The sequence below is a fragment of the Bufo bufo genome, chromosome 8 (genome assembly GCF_905171765.1).
Source record: "Bufo bufo chromosome 8, aBufBuf1.1, whole genome shotgun sequence".
NCBI lineage: Eukaryota > Metazoa > Chordata > Amphibia > Anura > Bufonidae > Bufo > Bufo bufo.
This window is the reverse complement of record NC_053396.1, coordinates 98,688,068-98,705,933: the sequence shown is the minus strand read 5'-3', so window position 1 is coordinate 98,705,933 and position 17,866 is coordinate 98,688,068.

Sequence of the window (17,866 nt, the reverse complement as noted above, 5' to 3'; positions counted from 1 at the left end):
GTCTAACTAATAGTTCACTTGCAGTATGCAGTTAGCAGTGACTATTTGCAGATTGGTTGAGTATGATCTGGTATGGTTGTAATTGTAGCTTGCAATTTGAAACTCTAGATCAGTATACAGTTCTAAACACAATACTAACAATATGAACATTATTTAACTGTTCTAAATACCTATATTGGCCTCTTGTTCCCATAAAACTCAGCTCTCAGTGGAGTGAATGTTTCTTCAGCTCCTGTCTTTGGTGAATAATAATTCTAGTAGCAGGAGCTGGGGGAATTCCCAGACAGGATGTCTGTGAGGCTAGCTGTGATTGGTGAAAACTCTTGCTGTGTGAGAAGCTGGTTGTGATTGGTCTAGACTTCTGCCCAGCTACAACAGATTAACACTATGCTTTCTGTTGTTTCTGCTGTGTCACTGAGCTTACCTTACATTACCAAATGAATCTTAAAGGCATATTTTCTTTTTCTCCTTCTGTGAACATAAAATATAGAAGTTATATGACATCCAAAACATGATGTCACAGTAAATAACTCTGCTTTTGTTTTTAACACATAAACATAGGAACTGTATTAAGGTTATTGGCAAGTCTAGCTGTATACACATACAGTCAGGTCCATAAATATTGGGACATCGACACAATTCTAAAATTTTTGGCTCTATACACCACCACAATGGATTTGAAATGAAACAAACAAGATGTGCTTTAATTTGAGGGTATTTATATCCAAATCAGGTGAACGGTGTAGGAATTACAACAGTTTGCATATGTGCCTCCCACTTGTTAAGGGACCAAAAGTAATGGGACTATTGGGTTCTCAGCTGTTCCATGGCCAGATGTGTGTTATTCCCTCATTATCCCAATTACAATGAGCAGATAAAAGGTCCAGAGTTCATTTCAAATGTGCTATTTGCATTTGGAATCTGTTGCTGTAAACTCTCAAGATGAGATCCAAAATACTGTCACTATCAGTGAAGCAAGCCATCATTAGGCTGAAAAAACAAAACAAACCCATCAGAGAGATAGCAAAAACATTAGGCGTGGCCAAAACAACTGCTTGGAACATTCTTAAAAAGAAGGAACGCACTGGTGAGCTCAGCAAGACACGGAAGACCATGGAAAACAACTGTGGTGGATGACCGAAGAATTCTTTCCCTGGTGAAGAAAACACCCTTCACAACAGTTGGCCAGATCAAGAACAGTCTCCAGGAGGTAGGTTTATGTGTGTCAAAGTCAACAATCAGGAGAAAACTTCACCAGAGGTAATACAGAGGGTTCACCACAAGATGTAAACCATTGGTGAGCCTCAAAAACAGGAAGGCCAGATTAGAGTTTGCCAAATGACATCTAAAAAAGCCTTCACTGTTCTTGAACAACATCCTATGGACAGATGAGACCAAGATCAACTTGTAGCAAAGTGATGGGAAGAGAAGAGTATGGAGAAGGAAAGGAACTGCTCATGATCCTAAGCATACCACCTCATCAGTGAAGCATGGTGGTGGTAAGTGTCATGGCGTGGGCATGTATGGTTGCCAAAGGAACTGGTTCTCTTGTATTTTTTGATGATGTGACTGCTGACAAAAACAGCAGGATGAATTCTGAAGTGTTTCGGGCAATATTATCTGCTCATATTCAGCCAAATGCTTCAGAACTCATTGGATGGCGCTTCACAGTGCAGATGGACAATGACCCAAAACATACTGCAAAAGAAACCAAAGAGTTTTTAAGGGAAAGAAGTGGAATATTATGCATTGGCCAAGTCAATCACCTGACCAGAATCTGATTGAGCATGCATTTCACTTGCTGAAGACAAAACTGAAGGGAAAATGCCCCAAGAACAAGCAGGAACTGAAGACAGTTGCAGTAGAGGCCTGGCAGAGCATCACCAGGGATGAAACCCAGCGTCTGGTGATGTCTATGCGTTCCAGACTTCAGGCTCTAATTGACTGCAAAGGATTTGCAACCAAGTATTAAAAAGTGAAAGTTTGATTTATGATCATTATTCTGTCCCATTACTTTTTGTCCCTTAACAAGTGGGAGGCACATATGCAAACTGTTGTAATTCCTACACCGTTCACCTGATTTGGATGTAAATATCCTCAAATTAAAGCTGACAGTCTGCAGTTAAAGCGCATCTTGTTCGTTTCATTTCAAATCCATTGTGGTGGTGTATAGAGCCAAAAATTTTAGAATTGTGTCGATGTCCCAATATTTATGGACCTGACTGTATAAGCTATACTAGCAACCTAGGACAGGTCTTAGCTGGCCAGCTACACCCTGAACGGATCTCACAAACGGAAAGCCAAAACGCTAGTGTGAAAGTATCCTAAAATGTATTTTACTTTCAGGCTTTAGAAAAATTCTATTTTAGATAAGGTGTGTAGATGTTATATTTGTTTAGCTTCATTATAAATATGTGGATTACAATGAGACAGACCATGATGTTTTTATGGGGCAGGAGATCCAGCACTGGTTAGTCTTATTCTCTTTGCAATAAAGTAGTGAGAACCTGTGCAGCTCTCCCCTCACCAGAAGAGGGTGAGGAAAACCCCTTTCTAGTTGGACTTTTCTTATAGGACCCTGTGTTTTCTATGTACCCATTGACAATGGATGTCATAAAACACCACAATTAGAATATTGCTATACAGGGACGTGCACAGACATTTTGAAGGGCAGGGGCTTAAGTTAAAAAAAAAGGCCACTTGTCATAATTTAAAAATTTTTTGTACCATGAAGCTTACTTTTCTAGAAGTCCTACCTTGTTCTCCATGAATTTTTTGATACCACATTGCCTGCCCACATACATGATACAACACTGTCTGCCCACATACATGATGTCACACTGCTTGCCCACATACATGATACAACACTGTCTGCCCACATACATGATGTCACACTGCTTGCCCACATACATGATACAACACTGTCTGCCCACATACTTGATGCCACATGGAGGGACACTTCAAAGTTGTTTTGTGGTGGCGGACAGAAAAAAATTGTGATGCTTATAGAACAGACTACACAGTGTAGAGGTATACTGTATATTGTGTGGCACAGTGTATGCTAAATGTGTATAACAAACATAATTGACATGAAAACTTACAATTACTTGGCTTGGCCCTTGGGGTCTTGGACACCACTTCAACACTTTGGCTGGGGGGCATCTCCCCGTCGCGTGGATAAAAACATCAGGCAACGAGGGGAGCAACCAACAGCTGGCCGCTATAGGAACGATCCTCCTCACCAGCTGTTCCCCCCGTCGCCGGATGTTTTGATCCGTGCGATGGGGAGATGCAGCAGTGGCCATGTGGGGATCAGGAGCGACGAGGGTGCTGGGGAGCGGTGTAAGTATAATTTATATGAGGGCCCCGGGCATTGGGGGGGAGCATGTTTTATAGTTTGGGTAACCCCTTTAAGATTCCAGGAAACTCTGCATGCCACACTTAATTTCTTCAGTAATCCAGGAGCGTTTAACATCGACCTTTGCCTTTAATTAGTTTGCCCAATTATAACACTCAATAAAAGGTTAATTATTTATTAATAAGATTGCAGTGTACATTACCATACCTCTTAATATAATATCCCAAGCCCTGAGAAAGAATGTATCAACTTATGTGCCCATATCTCATGAGCATTGATGTGTATGAAAAGCTAACTGCTGAAAGCAAGAAAAAAGGGCGTCAAAATGTGGGGGGAATTTACAGTTAGGCCAGTTAAGAGTTAACTGACAGTATTTTTTATTTTATTAGATTTGTCACACTGCAAATGTGCAGCAAATACACTAAATTTGAACTCACCCTTACGGTATTTGCTCCAACGGTGTTTACAATTGCTCCAAACAAGTAATTCATTACCAATGTTTTTCAAACAATTACATGCTGTGAGTGATTTTAAAACGTGTTAACTATTTATTTCCCTCCATTAAAATTTTCCTTCCTTTAAAATCACTCATTAAAAGGGTTGTCTCATCTCAGACATGGGGGCATATCACTAGGAAATGCCCCCAATGTCTGATAGGTGCTGGGACCCGCACCTATATCAAGAACGGAGCCCCAAAAAGTGGTGGAGGATGCACTGCGCATGCGCAGCCGCCCTCCATTCATATCTATGGGGCCGTCGAAAATAGCCGAGCAGAGGAGCCTCTGATGCAGTTGTGAATAAGCCCATAACATGACTTACAAGAAATAGGGAGAGACTTGTGAAGCACAGTGAAGAAACAAAGGTCTCAACATTGGTACTTTTACATTTATCAATACAGTTTCTAGTTTTTACAGATTTATGAGATAACTTTTTGTAAAAGTCTTTTATTTTATGATGAAGCTGTGACGGTCCTGCTCTCCCTTGTGGGCATGAACGTGTCACCTCTTACCAGGCTGCCTGCTGCTGCTCAGCTACAGGCTGCCGTTATCCTCTGTAGGCTAGGGTCTACATGCTTCTAACGGTGCACTCCTGTTCCGGTCCCTTAGGCCTTCTGCACACGACCGTATGACTTTTTCAGTATTTTGCGGTCCGTTTTTAACGGATCCATTGTTGGGTTTTTTGTTTCCGTTGTGTTACCGTTTCCGTTCCGTTTTTCCGTTCCATTTCTGTTTGTGATCCTTTTTTTGCGGATTGCAAACGGGACTGCTGGTAACCAGTAAAGGGGAGGGGGGGTACCACTTTTGTTCCCTTTGGCCCCTTTTCTAATACTAAACCATAACAAAAAACGCAGACAACTGTTTTAGTTTATTGCTGGATGGTGATCGGCCACAGCTTTCTTTATTAAAAGTGGCAAACCCTAATAACCATAATCCTTGGAGCGGTATGCCAGCCGCTGGACTCCCACCACCATATCTTCGCTGTACACAAATGCCGCCAGCTGTGACTTCAGAAATTCAACCGGAATTCAGACCACTTAAAAGTAGAAAGAAAACAAAATAAACAAGTATCCATAACTGCCCATAACATCTTAAAATGAGTTATCCCCAAAGAATAACTATAATGGGAGGGCGGGAGGGTCACTTCGCTTCCACTGTCAAGAGGAAGTGGCTGAGACAAGGAGGGAGTTTATATAACCTTCAGGTAACCTGCTCCGCCTCTTCAAAGTTCTGGGGAGGATCCCCATTAATTTAACCCTTACTGCTCCAACTGCATCCCTACTTCCTTCAAACACCACAGTAGCGGAAGTGGGGGGGGGGCAGATCATAAATGCCTTAACAGGGAAAGGGTAAGGGAAGACCAGCAGTCCCTGAGCACCCTCCCTGTACAGTCGGGCGCTTGCAAAAACGGAAGCATACAATAATATTTAAACAGTAAGTACATAAAAAAAGTTGGGCTGGGCATAAAATTTTCAATAGATGGTTCCGCAAAAACTGAACGGATACGGAAGACATACAGATGCATTCCGTATGCATTCCGTTTGTTTTGCAGACCCATTGACCTTAATGGAGCCATGGACGTGATTTGCGGGCAATAAGGGCATTTGCGGATCCGCAATACACGGGCACCGTTCCATGTGCATTCCGCATCACGGATGCCGACCCATTCACTTCAATGGGTCCGCAAATCCGAAGATGCGGAACGGAAGCACGGAACACTATGGAAGCACTGTGGAGTGCTTCCTGGGGTTCCATTCTGTGCCTCTGCACCGCAAAAAAGATAGAACATGCTCTATCTTTTTGCAGAACGAAGGGATCGCAAACCTATTCAAGTGAATGGGTCCACGATCCCCATGCGGCTGGGCCATGGTCGATGCCCGTGCATTGCGGACCGCAATTTGCGGTTCAAAGCATGGGCACGGGCTTTACCTGGTCGTGTGAACGAGCCCTAATAGGACATGTTCTATGTTTGAACGGAACGGAAATATGGAAATGGAAGGCATATGGAGTACCTCCCGTTTTTTTGCGGATCCATTGAAATGAATGGTTCCATATACGGTCCGTATACGGAAAGCAAAAAACGGAACGTAAACGGGAAAAAAAACTTTCGCATGCAGGAGGCCTTAGGGTGCACTTGCTGTCGGCTTCTTAAAAGGCCAGTGCACGCATGTCCAAATCCTTCCCCAGCCAATTACTTGGCATCCCTGAATATTTTAGGCACCCTTTCCAGTTGGAGGGTGCATGAGCTTTAGGTTTCCAAGTCTCTAGTAACCGGCAAAAGTATTTTTTCCTGTCTGACTACCCATGTTACCGTGCTTCAGCCTGACTACTGACTGACTTCTAGCAGCCTGCGCCGACCTTAGCATTTTTCTCAGATTGACTGCCCTGACCTTGGATCTATCTTACGCATATGCTAGTACACTGTCTGTCCTGACCTTGGCCCATGTCCAGCCAATGCATATAGCCTGATCTTTCTGTTATTTACAGCGGTGTTTCTGACCCCATAAATCAGCTGTCAACTACATGGTCCAGATCCGTCTATAGGGGGCTAAAGGGTGAATAGTGGAAGCCTACCAGAATAATGCCCTTAGAGTTGGCCCAAAATCAAACCAGTTGGTTGTTCCATGGATCCACACCCACTGTCCGTAACAGAAGCAAAGACTAGTGTGACACATTGGAGGAATAAACATATATTCATATGACAAAGAAAAAAATAAGGGGTTGGGTCAGCACAACCTGCTGCAGGTGCAGATCACTATGGCGAAATACATATACAAACGGAAAATGCAAATGTGATCGCACACTACATCCAGCACTCTGCCCTCCATGCTGGATGAGACATTGGTTTATATTTTGGCCAAAGCATAGTAAGCCACTCACCGCGTCAAGGCTGTCTCATGAGTGGTCCCTAACTCTTGTTCCTACCTGTTCATGGGCCATGACAGCCACATAAAATCCAGGGAATGCAGGTCAGCATGCAAGCCAAGTACACTTTGCTTGTAACCCCGTCCGGTGCCATTACAGCTTTCATCGGATCCAGGGATGCAAGTATGAGATCCAGGGATGCACTCATGAGACAGCCTTGACGCGGTGAGTGGCTTACTATGCTTTGGCCAAAATATAAACCAATGTCTCATATATTCATATGAGTATATTCATATGAAGTCACAGCAGTAAAATACGTGAGAATAAGCATGATGTTGGTCCCAGTTACTTTGTCTGATAAGATAAGATTAATAGCTGCACAGCCAATAAAAATACCTTATGGAACAAGGAAGGTGATATTCAATAAAACTTCTTTAGGGAGTAGGTGTTTGGTATCCAGTCGTATAAACAAGACCTATAATTGACTGTAAAAAAGCTTTTTAGTAGGCCATGGGCAGGCATGCTTCACATGGGTAATAGGCATTATAACTAGAGATGAGCGAACTTCTGTTTTAAGTTCGGCGTCTAAAGTTCGGCTTCCGGTTAGCAGAGGATCCCGATATGGATTCCGAATTCCGTTGTGGTACGTGGTAGCGGAATCAATAATGGCCATTATTGATTCCGCTACCACGGACCACAACGGAATTCGGAATCCATATCGGGATCCTCCGCTAACCGGAAGCCGAACTTTAGACGCCGAACTTAAAACGGACGTTCGCTCATCTCTAATTATAACGCATCTGGAGACCCTGCAATGAATGTGCGTTACAGGTGTACAGCATACCTGAAGATACGCAACCTCTAGGACAGATACCAACAATGGTTATATTAGGCTTTGTCGATAACGGAACTTTAGTGGAGGTTCAGAAACATTGAAGAGAAATATTATGAACACAAATGACCATGGTTAAGCTAAAGATTACACCCAGAGATCGGACCCTTAGTCCACATGTATATTTGCAGATGTACTACCAAGATAGTCATCTCACTGTATAATAAGATTTTTCCTGATAAGGGGGAGAATTGAACAAGAGATGGGAAGGTTACCTGTCACTTTAACAAAAGTAAGCAGTTTGACAGAACATGTAGTGTAGTTGCTTCACTGGTACTTCTAGCATAGCTACAATCTTCCCTGCTCTAGCGCTCTGCGATATGCACCTGCATCCCTTCCCCACTATATAAATATGGTAATGGGGAAGAGTCACCAACAGTCTAGGGTCCAAGCCCAAGAAGGCCAGCCCCATAAGTAAGAGGTTGTAAGCGTTTCCAGACCTCCAAGATGTACTACTGTTGTGCAGCTATTAGAGTATAAAGTAGTTATGTAGTTTGAACTTAATACGGTCAGTATATTGATTAGCATTTTACATCAGTATTTGTCCCCCTTCCCTGGGTATTGGATTACTGAACAGAATAATGGCATGTGAACGTGGCCCAAAAGTTTTTTTTTCCAAAATGTATATGTCGCAGGGAAATGATGAAAATGGAGATTTGATCAAATCCCTAAGGGAAATGATCAATTCACGGAAGATGATGTTCCCTAAAGAAAGTAAGTGATTTGATCATCAAATCTCTTAACTGTTTTAGTGAAAAGTTTAATATTTTTGATGATATAATAATAATAATATGAAATAATATTGTTTAGATATTTGGATCGGAGTCAGACTTTCTCTTCAAAATCAAAGATTTTTTAGTACCTACTTCCATAACATCGTATTTTTTTCCATAATAGTACTGTTTATGTGTCTGTTGTAGCTTAAGTATTGGTGCTAATTTAAATTACTCAATGACTGTGATAGCTTCTTCTATCCTTTCGCGAGTCCACAAAGGTTTTGCTTTCATGCCGCTTGTTCAAAAACGTCCTGATAGTTTCATTAAACTGTTCTTCAGATACAACTTCGGTCAGAGTTTGATTTTTTTCTATGAACTCATGGCCAGGAGTGTGCCCCCACAGAAATATGCCTGGCTGTGTTCCCCCTGCCAGAATAGTATATACCTAGAATCAGGGGCGTTGCTAGGGCCTTTTATCAGCGAACTGTGAGAGCTATGGGATAAAGGACCTTTGATGACATCATCACCATGTGACCAGTAACACAGCAATATTACTGGTCACATGTCTATGAGGTAATCAAAGGTCCTTTGACTGCTTTCTTTTTTTCCCAAGACTCCTTACTTGTTTATTTCATCTTTTCACTAAAACAGTTAAGGGATTTGAACCAAATCACTTACTTTCTTTAGGGAAATCACCCCACAGAGATGTTATTTTAAATATATTCCGTGAATTGATCATCTCCCTCAGGGATTTGATCAAATCTCCATTTTCATCATTTCCCTTAGGGATTTGATCAAATCTCCATTTTCATCATTTCCCTGCGACATATATACTGATTTGTCAGGACATAAATGAAACAGTATATCAGTAGAGTCACAAAGCCACGAACAGAGGTGATGCATCCGTGAAAATGTGTTGAAACTTCAGAAGGGTGAGAAACCCACTTAGGCTACTTTCATACCAGCATTTTTGCTGGATCTGGCAGGGATCAGCAAAAACGCTTCCGTTTCTGATAATACAACCATCTGCTTCTGTTATGAACGGATCTGGTTGTATTATCTTTAACATTGCCAAGACGGATCCGTCATGAACTCCATTAAAAGTCAATGGAGGACAGATCCATTTTCTATTGTGGCAGAGAAAACGGATCCGTCCCCATTGACTTGCATTGGGCGTCTTGACGGATCCATTTTGCTCCGCATCCCGGGACGGAAAGAAAACAGCAGCTTGCTGCGGTTTGCTCTCCGGTATGGGTATGCAACCAAACCGAACTGAATGCTTTTCGGACAGTTACGTTTTGTCCCTATTGACAATGAACGGGGACAAAATGGAAGCATTCCCCAGATTTTGTAGATGAGGATTATGCCTCATTCACACTCAGTGTTTTGGTCAATGATTTCCATCAGTGATTGTGAGCCAAAACTAGGTGCAGATCTTTCCCTTATACCTTATGTATGTGGAGGCTCCAATCTTGGTTTTGGCTCCCAATCACTGATGGAAATCACTGACCAAAACACTGATGTGTGAATGAGGCTTTACTGTGTGTCAACTAAATTCTGGTCAAACTACATACACCAAGAATAGCTCTAATAATAAAGATGCAGACTGAACTTTTGGCTGGTAGCACTACTTTTATATCAAGCACTGCTTTTCTAATGTTCGATTGTTCAGCGACCGGCCCATCATACTGTACATTACGGGCTATTGTAGACAACGAACATGAGCCTGCTATGCATGGAAATTCAGACATGGAGATTTGAATGTAGGGGCGTAACATGTAAGAATGGGGTCCCATACTAAAAACTGACAAGCCCAGCCTTATTAGCAAACAAGTATTATAAGATTATAGTTATTTGTTATCCTCATCTTGTCCTTTGTGTCTTTCCTAGGTGTCCTAGCAATGGGAAATCCATTTACCCTTTCATCATCCATAGACATTGGTGCCCATAGCAGTGGCAATAGCTGCCATCCTGGTAGGTACACCCATGTATATATGTGACAGCCCATAAAGTAATGATGTTGTCATCTTTTACATTGTGCAACATCCTGCATTCCAGTTTTGTTTGACTAAAGTTTCTGCTGTCACAAGCCATTTCCTACCCACCATGGATAAAGTGTGCTACTTGTTCTATTGTTAAACCCACACCTGTATTTTGTCACAGAAAGAAAAAAAGTCTGACAACTGTATGAAAGGTCAAATGCCGTAGATTCTCACATTTGCATACATTGCAGGGGCATCTTACAACACTCTCAGAAGCGTTCGAGAAAGTCCCTGGCCCCAATGCAAAGGAGAGATTTATCAAAACTGGTGTAAGGAAAAACTGGCTTAGTTGCCCTTAGCAAACAATCAGATTCATCAATGGGTCTTGGGCTCCGTTGAATCTGTTGCCGGTTCTCTGCTTGCACTTTTGGTAGGTACTAACTACTAACCACTGCATACTGGGAAAAACCACACTGTTAAACGTGTTCTGATACTGGTCGTCAATTGGGCCCCTTTCAAAAGTCGCTTCGATTTTTACGCTTACCAATTTTTCCTGCTTCCAACTTCAAGAACTGCCTGTTCATTTGCTGCTATAATAGTATTACATAGCCTAAATCTTGAGAGCTGCCATTGCTGCAGAGTAAGGCTACATTCACACTAGCAATTTGGTTGGATCTGGCAGGGCTCAGCAAAAACACTTCCGTTACTGATAATACAACCATCTGCTTCCATTATGAACGGATCCGGTTGTGTTATCTGTAACATAGCCAAGATGGATCCGTCATGAACTCCACTGAACGTCAATGGAGGACGGATCTGTTTTCTATTGTGTCAGAGAAAAAGGATCCGTCCCCATTGACTTGTATTGTAGGTCATGACAGATCCGTATTGCCCGCAACCCATGACGGAAAGAAAACCGCAGCATCCTGTGGTTTGCTCTCCGGTATGAGAACGGAACGGTATGCATTTTGGAGAATTCCGTTTTGTTCAGTTAAGTTTTGTCCATTGACAATGAATAGGGCAAAACTTGAGCGTTTTTTTCCACTATTGAGACCCTATGACGGATCTCAATACCGGAAAATAGGAACACTAGTGTGATAGTAGCCTAATCAGTTCTAATTACTGGCGAATACATATGGGTACACTGTATAGTGTGCATGTACATAATTTCAACACATGCATTTTCACCTTTCAATGCCCAAGCTTTGCCCAAGTCTATCTTTCTTTATATACTGTAGGAAGGCACAAGGGGTCGTCATTGATGGTAGGTATGTGTCACCGAGGTTCCTGGCCTCGGTGAAGTAAGAGCCGATATTTTCATGTGTCAGCGGCAGCTAATGCTGATTGACACTTTGATATTTAATATGGCTGTAAATAGCTGATCCGGGACGGCTCTTACTGGGAGTAGTCAGAGTGCTGGGTGGGTGACTAATCCCCACGGTCCAGGCCTGGTCTTGGCAGGCTTATAAAAAACAGCCAGCACTGTCAGGTGGTGTGGATTACCTCCCTCTGATAGTGGAGCTCTAATGACCTCTGTGCTGAGGTCTGAAGACCGTGTGTCAGGCGAGCAGGCCACCTTAAAGCCTGCAAGTGGACTTTCTGAGGCTGAGCATTCAGCCGGGCGTGAACTGACACCCAGGATACCAGGTGAACTTTATTTTGTTTTTGTGTTATGTTATAAGTGTGAATAAACACTGAGGAGTGATTTACAACCTGGTCCTTTGCCTCTATACTGCGTCCGCTAACCTGCCTACCAGAGCGAATCCCCACAATACACACATTGATTTGAGTCTTTTGTGTTTCAAACACCTTTATTAAAGGTTTTACACATTTTGTGCAGTTAAGAGACAAAAGAGAGTATAGCAAAGTAAATCAGTAATGTCAGCAGAATATAACTATGAGGAGATATAATTTGCGGCCACTAATAGTGCATAATTTCCTTATCCACAATGCGGCCTTTCAAAAAGGGCCATTACGGCAAACGAAGGAAGTATAGTAAAAAGAAACATGGATAACCGACAAATGTGAAGAACAGGGGAAGTAGACGAAAGGCAAACTATGAGTGGTATTTGGTCACTTGTAAGCAGTGGCGTACCTCCAATGGAGGCAGACCATGCAGCTGCTATGGGGCCCCTGGGGGAAGGGGGCCCGCAGTGGAGGGTAGGCCCCGCCCACTTATTACAGTTGTATAGCTACCTGTGAAAAGAGAATATAAGAAGTGGAGAAGGACCTTTGGTGATGTGATCAACCATGTGACCAGTGCAGGAAGCCAAGGAATAGCAGAGCAGCAGAAGGCTGAAGGACCTTTGATGATGTCATATCATGTGACCAGTGCAGAGGACTGGTGAAAGACCAGTGAGATGTGGCTGTCAGGGGGGAGGAGCTTCTGTGTAGAGATGTCCCAAACTATTCGCCGGCGAACAGTTCCCGGCGAACATCGCTTGTTCGCGTTCGCCGCGGTGGGCGAACATATGCAATGTTCGGTCCGCCCCCTATACGTCATCATTGAGCAAACTTTGACCCTCTACCTCACAGTCAGCAGACACATTCCAGCCAATTAGCAGCATACCCTCCCTCCCAGACCCTCCCACCTCCTATCAAAAAGCAAGGACAGCATCCATCTTAGATTCATTCGGAAGCTGCAGTGTTAGTGAGAGGAGGGACAGTGTAGCTGCTGCTGATTTAATAGGGAAATCGTTAGCTAGGCCAGTGTATTCAGTGTCCACTCCAGTCCTCAAAGACTCATCTGATCTGCTGTAAGGACAGCGTCCTGACAGCACCCCAAAAAGCCCTTTTTAGGTCTAGTACATCAGTCTGCTTTTTTTTCTTCTCTGTAATCTAACTGCAGTTGCCTGCCAGCGTGTGTGTCAGGCCTACAGCGTGTACTGTGCCCACTACTGCCAGTGCCCAGTGCCACCACTCATATCTGGTGTCACAGTAGCTTGCATTTAAAATAAAAAAAATAAAAAATCACTGTAATCTAATTGCAGTTGCCTGCAAGCGTGTGTGTCAGACCTACAGCGTGTACTGTGCCCACTACTGCCAGTGCCCAGTTGCACCACTCATATCTGGTGTCACAGTAGCTTGCATTTAAAAATAAAAAACTATTTTTTCACTGTAATATAATTACAGTTGCTTGCAAGCGTGTGTGTCAGGCCTACAGCGTGTACTGTGCCCACAACTGCCAGTGCCCAGTTGCACCACTCATATCTGGTGTCACAGTAGCTTGCATTTAAAAATAAAAAACAATTTTTTCACTGTCATATAATTACAGTTGCTTGCAAGCGTGTGTGTCAGGCCTACAGTGTGTACTGTGCCCACTACTGCCAGTGCCCAGTGCCACCACTCAAATCTGGTGTCACAGTAGCTTGCATTTTAAAAAAAACAAAAACAAATTCACTGTAATATAATTATAGTTGCCTGCAAATGTGTGTGTCGTCAGGCCTACAGTGTGTACTGTGCTCACTACTGCCAGTGCCCAGTTGCACCACTCATATCTGGTGTCACAGTAGTTTGCATTTAAAAATAAAAATCTATTTTTTCACTGTAATATAATTACAGTTGCCTGCAAGCGTGTGTCAGGCCTACAGCGTGTACTGTGCCCACTACTGCCAGTGCCCAGTTGCACCACTCATATCTGGTGTCACAGTAGCTTACACGCATAGTACAACTAATCGGAAAAAAAATGACAGGCAGAGGCAGGCCTCCCCACAGGGGCCGTCGTGGTCGTGGTGCTGTGATTTCCTTTGGCCCTAGAATAATGCCCAGTGTTCAGAGGCCACGTACCCTGAACTCGAAAAGTTCTGAGGACATAGTTGACTGGCTTACACAGGACACCCAATCTTCTACAGCTTCCGCTCGGAACCTTGACGCACCATCCTCCTCCAGCTCAGCTTCGGGCACCTCTCAAGTTACCACTCGCCCGCCTGCCACCACCACCAACACTAGCACCACAGCTGCTTCACTTGATCTGTCAGAGGAGTTATTTACACATCAGTTGGAAGAAATTAGTGATGCGCAACCATTATTGCCAGAGGATGTAGATAACAGGCATTTGTGGTCGTGGCAACCAAGTACGTACCTATCCTACCTAGTATACCCTATCCCTAAGCGGTCAGAGTTGTGCCGTAACCGCGTCGTGGAGGGACGCCTGAAAGAGGGCATCCCCTTTGAGAGTAACAGAAGAAAGGGGTGGGTGGGAGGGAGAACTCTGCACGTCGTACGCATGTGGGAGGGTGCCGGCCGTTGAAGTAGGTGGCCAAGCCCCTCCCACAAATACAGGCCAATGAATCGGCCTTTACACTTCTGGTCGTGGCAACCAAGTACGTACCTATCCTACCTAGTATACCCTATCCCTAAGCGGTCAGAGTTGTGCCGTAACCGCGTCGTGGAGGGACGCCTGAAAGAGGGCAAAAAGACATACTGATAGGCAGAAGTAATTTATTGCAAAGTCGTTACAAAGCCAAAGTTTGAAAGGCTGCCGACATTTCTGTTTCGGGGTGAGGTATGTAACGATTGAAACAAGACGAGTGCCAACGCCCCAGTTTCTGTATGACATGCGCAGGCACTCGGTTTTTGGAGGCCGCGAATGCGGCACCTATGCGAAATGAATGACCCGAAATTGTGGCAGGGTCACCTCCCGTGCTGGCCACGAGTGACCTTACATGGGATATGAACTGATGGGTGGTGAGTGGAACCCCCCCGAAGGGTAACAATGGACTATTCGGTCCGGCCTCGGACAAGGCAGACCGTAACTGACGAAGCACCGTCACCGGACACCATTGGTGTGCTGTGGGAAAGAAGGATACCGGAACAGGGGGCCCATCTGGGAGGTCTTGGACGTTTTGAGCAGTAATATGAACCCGTCGGAGTTCTGGACCAGCTGACTGACCGTGAGGAACTTGCTACTGCCTGGCGAACAGGTGAACTCCCCAGGTCTCAGGAAGCCGTAAAAGGCTAGATAGATGGCGGATTTAAGTACCAAGCTGGCCAAAACCCCGAAAGGATTACCGTCCAAGGCGTCGGACAGTTTGCGGAAAAGAGGGCCGGTGACCGCTTGCCTGCGTACTTCGCTTTGCGGCCCGCACTTGCTCAAACCCTTGAGAGCAGCTTTGACAGCATGTATGGTAAACACTGACGCTAGTTCGGGATGGCTAACAGAGAGGAAGTGTTGCACTCCCGCCAGGTACGACCTCACTGTACCGTGGGAGAGCCTGCGGCAGTAACCAATGAACGCCAGGATGTACTCTGGAAAACTGGAGTCCCCTTGAGGACATTCCCCTCGAAACCTGCAGAACGTCTTCCACCCTGTGTTGTATGCCCTGGTTGTGTTAGGTGAGAGGGAATTGCGTATCAGAGCGTGAGCCGTCTCAAGGTGGTTGGTTACATTAGCCTTAAGGACTCGAGAGGAGGGACGGTGGTGCCTGTCGCGTCTGCCTCTGGCATGATCTGAAAGAAACGGGAGAAGTTAGCCCTCGACAAGGCGTCAGCAGCCCCGTTTTGCGCACCTGGCACATGGGCACTGAAAACATGAAAGTGGTGACGTAGGGAGAGCTGCACTAACCGTCTGAGAAAACACATGACTTGGCTAGACTTTGACAGCCCACTGTTGAGGATGTCTACCACAGCTGCGTTGTCAGTTACGAACAGAACAGACTGACGCGCCCAAAGACTGCCCCAAATGTGGGCGGCTACCACGATGGGGTACAGCTCGAACAGCGCCGAGGTTTGGAGGAACCCCGGAATTTGTCCCACCTCGGCAGGCCATTCGTCTGCAACCCAGTGGGTGCCAAAAATGGCGGCAAACCCTGAGCCCGCAGCTGCATCCGAAAAGACTGTAGGCGACCGACAAGACAGCTCGGGTACGAATAAGGACACCCCGTTCCACTGGCTCAGGAAATGGTCCCACATGTGGAGATCCGCTAGGGCTTGACTGTCCAGGCACACTGGGCTGTCCTGTTCCGGGGCGGAACTTAAGAGCGCCAGTAGGCGGGATATGAACGCTCTGCCCTGCGGGATGATGCGCATGGCGAAGTTTAACATACCTAGTAGAGACTGAAGGTCAGCCTTAGTGACCACGGTTGTGACTGTAAACCTGTGGATGACTTCTCTAATCCTTGTTAACTTATCCGCAGGCAACCTAGCTAACATGTGCTGGGAGTCTAACTCAATGCCCAAAAAGGTGATGACTATGGCCGGGCCTTCTACTTTCTTGGGGGAAACCGGGACACCTAACTGGGAAAAACACCTCAGCAACTTTCCCAGCCCTAGGGGAACTGCCCCTGGCCTCTCAATCAGCAGGAAGTCATCCAAATAGTGGATGACAAACTCACAGAGGACCTTGTGTACCAAGACCCAGTGGAGCGCCTGAGCCAACTGATCGAAGAGCCAGGGGCTGCTCTTGGAACCGAAGGTGAGCTTGGTGGAGAAATAATACAGGCCTCTCCACTTGATGCCGTGCCACTGCCAGAGGGCTGGCATGATGGGAAGCAACTTAAAGGCATCCGATATGTCGGCTTTGGACAACATGGACCCTGGGCCCGTTTTCATGATGATGGCGATAGCCTGATCGATCAAAGCATATCTCATGCCCACTTCCTCCGAAGGAATGAGGGAGTTAAGGCTGGGGACCTGGGAGCCGTGTGGGGCCGATAAGTCAATAATGAGTCTCTCCTTTTTACTGAACTTGCCTGTAACTACCCCCACGGGACTGACTCTCCAGCGTTGAAAGGGGGGCACACTAAAGGGACCGATCAAGAACCCTTTGCTTAACTCGGCCTCTATTAGTGTGTCTACCGAAGCGGGATTTCTTTCGGCTGACTGAAGGTTCCTGCATTCGTGTGTGAACTCCGGAGTCGTGATCAAGCCCGTATGGAAACCCTCGTGAAATCCTGACACCAGGAACTGTACGAACCCTGGATTGTGATGACCTTGCAAGTACTCTTGTAGACGGCTAATATTGACCACACTCATATAATTTTTCACCGACTTTAATGAGCACGCTACTCGGGGGTGGGCCCTAAAACAGTTGGTACAGATATGTAACAGACGGCATTGACCGAAATTACAAGACGCGTAATTGAAATTGTTACATATCTGTGCCCTCCCTAGCTGAACGATGGGTCGGCCCAGCTTGTCTACTGAGTTGGGGGGTCTGAAGACGTCGAGTGGACCAGCTGTAGAGCTGGAGGGGTAGGATGCCGTGCTGACGGCGGACTTGTCGCACCACTCGACAGAGTGAAAGATAGACTGGCAGGCGGAACAGGAGGGAGCCTTCAGACCTGCAAAATGCCTGCAGAAAAGCTCAGTGTCCAGGTTGGACCAGTCAGTAACGTGTTGGAACTGGGAGAGAGCCGCTGCCGCCTTAGCTGAAAATGAACAGTGGTAGTCATAGAATGCGCTCCCTCCATACCTGTGACCCAACTCTGTGACCCTAAAGAGATACAGGTCTAGTTCCTCCCTCCTGTCCGGCCTGGCAGTGCAAATCACATCCCTGAAAAGGCTGAACGCCATGACGAATTCCGGTATGGACAATTTGCGGTTGAGCCGGTGGTCGC